At 42.0% G+C, this 3254-nt stretch overlaps 1 pseudogene; it reads right to left on the reverse strand.

Annotated features, from left to right (window-relative positions):
- Positions 1 to 1955: 1955 nt before the first annotated feature.
- LOC115208900 lies at positions 1956 to 2073 on the reverse strand (annotated as a pseudogene).
- Between the last annotated feature and the right edge of the window lie 1181 nt (positions 2074 to 3254).

Raw genomic sequence — 3254 nt, forward strand, 5'->3', positions numbered from 1 at the left:
TCTTACTTTAGTTCCATATTTCATAATGAATTTAGGCCCTCAGCCTCTTACAAACAATAAACTCAAAACACAAATCAAAACAACAGACCGGGGCATTAAACCTCCTACTATAATGTGGATACATAATACGAGGCACTAAGCATCTTGATTCTTTCACCCGCCGTCACCCGACCGGGCTCAGTGCCTCACTCAAGCACCTCATTGGTGCTAGGTTGGGACTTTTCGGCAGAAAGTGAAACGTGTCCCCATGGAAGGAACCCATTACCTCAAACAAGGTTTTTTTCTCCACACGACCTCCGCAGCGGAGGCTAATCACGGTTCTTGATACAGGCAATACTTCTTTCCCATCGACCCTTTTTATTAAACGTTTTGATAATTTTTATTAATTTCCCCTCCCCTGTGGCACAGGACTACAAATTCCTCCTCGACATAGGGAGAGTCCTCAAATCTCCTCTTCGGTGGCAGTACTTCCACCGAAGGGGTTTCGGGACATGACAGCAGTGTACTAGCAACCGCTGGCAATGCCCCATATTTCTTGTTTCTTCTTTTCTCATTTATGACTGGAGGGGAGAGTTCTTTCGTTTTGTCCGAAACATCTGCCTTCCATTCCGCTTCCTCAGGATCCATTGGTGGGCAACCACTGTTGCCCACCTTGTTTCTCTTTTTCCCTTTTTTCGAGGTCTTAACCTCATCTACTGCCTCCATCTCTCCTTCTGATGCGGGAGCTGGGTCACTGCTTCTATTAACTGCTCCAAGAACTTACCTTGGTCCTGGGGGCAGTTTTTCTTAATGAGGTCCGGTTCCAGGCATAGGTGACACTTGGGTGGGGGGATCGTCCCTCAAGAATCACCGGATACCTAGAACCGGCCATCCTTATAAAATCTGGAAAAACCAGATCATTGGCTGATTGGGTCCTCAGGGCCCAAACTGCATTCGACCCCACCCAATCAACCGAAGGCAACACTTTAACATTAATTAGCTTGGATCCGCTGCCACCCAGACCCCGGCGGATAGTGTCTTCTATGCACTCGGGTTCTATTCCGGGTGGCAGCCCACAGACTCAAGGCCTTGTTAATTTCCTCCCTCCAATGTGGGAAGAAACAGCAATTTTTGCCCTTCTAAGGGCTGGCTCGTAAACAGAGAGCCTCCTCAGTGATGTCAAATAGCAACCACACCGTTGCAAATTTTACACTCCTGGCAATAAACTTAATAGTTGACAGATATTCTGCCAACTCTTTTTCTATCTCAATTCGAGGGAATACCGTAATGCTGTCGACAGATTTACAATACGTTCCCAACACCACGGTTCACTTATTGAAACTTTCCAACCACTGCCCTGGAGGCACAATTTACCAATCCAAAGCAGTCTTTTTTGCCATGTTTGCAGACAAAGAAACTTAAATCGTTCAAAATAGTCTAACACAGTCAAACGCACAGTCTAACACAGTCAAAATAAATAAAAGAGCAGAATGACAGCTCGGAGGAAAAGAAGGAAGGAAGACAGTTAAAATCATGGTAAATATCCTTCCGGCCTCCGGTAATCCTGGCCGACAGTTGTTCCACAAATTGGTACTCCAATCAGGTACTCTAGGTCCAGAGGTAGGAACACAGAAAATATCCCACACGAACTGGTAGAAGATTTTATAAAATTTTAACAAATTTTGGTGGCGAGACACGCCCACCGAACAACAATTCTCACAGCTAAGTGAGACACTTAGCGCGACTGCAGGCAGACAAATATCCAGCACCCAGTGAGGATATCTCATTCGAAAAAAGAAAAACAATATCAAACAACAAAACCCCACTGAATCCCCCCCCCCCAAATAGATGCCTACCTTACTGGCGCACCTTCAATATTTCTTCAATTCAGGACGGCTACGAAAGCATGTCTTGACAGTATTCAGTGTGGAAGCAACTAACTTACCACACAGTCACTCCTGCGTCTATAAAAACAATGCTTATTGGACCTAGGATTCTCAAGCGGCCATCCATCTAAGGACTAACTAGGCTCAATATTGTTTAACTTCGGTGATCGGATGTAACCGGTGTTTTCAACCTGATATGACCGTAAGCCATAAATATACATACATACATACATACATACATACATATATATATATATATATTATATATATATATATATATATATATATATATTATATATATATATATATATATATATATACATCCATTGGAGTGCTTGTAAATACTACAAATTAAATCCTTTAAGTAGTACACGCACCATCCAGAGGAAGTAGTAAATGACGTGAGTGTTACCATCCTTTGGAACTTCCCCAAATCAAACGCACAAATTAACTCCAATCGACCAGACATTTTGATCAAGGGCTACAACAGTGGAACTTGTCTGTTTATAGATGTGTCTGTCCCACAAGATCGAAATATCTTCAGAAAGGAATACGATAAATTTTCTCGCTATAAAGATCTACAAATTGAAATCAAAAGAATGTGAAAGCTAAGTACTACGATAATACAAGTAGTAAATGTTGCGCTGGGAATGATAAAAGAGGGGCGCATCTTCAATATCCATGAACTACAAAAGATAACTTTGATGGGTACAGCTCATATACTACGAAAAGTACTTTCCATCGAAAATGAAATGTCGTGATAATTTTAGCATGCATACTAAAACAAAAGTGCCCTAGCCACTCTTATCCTCCGGAGGATGCCCGATACTAAGGCAGCTAAAATAAAGTTATAATGACAGGAAACCATAAACAACAACAACAACAACAATATTTTCTTTGGTAACCAGTGTCCTGTCCTGATATCCTTCTTCAATCTCTAGGTGCGTGCTGGTAGTAATCCTGTTTATCTCGGCCATTATCATCAAGAGGCTCGTTCTTTACCCTACATTCCTATTCAAGTAATAATCTTATGTGAGGTTGCCTAAAGCGAATGATTATTCTTTCACTCCCTTTCAACTTGGTCCAGCACAAAATAAGAAAATCAGACAGACAAACACCACCCGTCATTCATGTTAAAGGAAAGTTGTGTATCTTTCTTTAGAATGGATTTTATTAACAAACGGATACGTCCTACACGTAACAACATGTGCTCGGCATAGTTCCGCATCTCAGTAATTCCCGGACTATAGACGCAGTTTGACGGCGCTTCCATGCCTGTAGTGTTTATCTCAAACTGACAATGCACCCTCACCCTGGTAGTGTTGTAGCGCTACAAAAGTTTGAAGATTAACCATGAGCTGCGACCGAAAAGTACTCCGGAACAGAACA

This window comes from Octopus sinensis, linkage group LG2 (genome assembly GCF_006345805.1).
Source record: "Octopus sinensis linkage group LG2, ASM634580v1, whole genome shotgun sequence".
NCBI classification, from domain to species: Eukaryota; Metazoa; Mollusca; class Cephalopoda; order Octopoda; family Octopodidae; genus Octopus; species Octopus sinensis.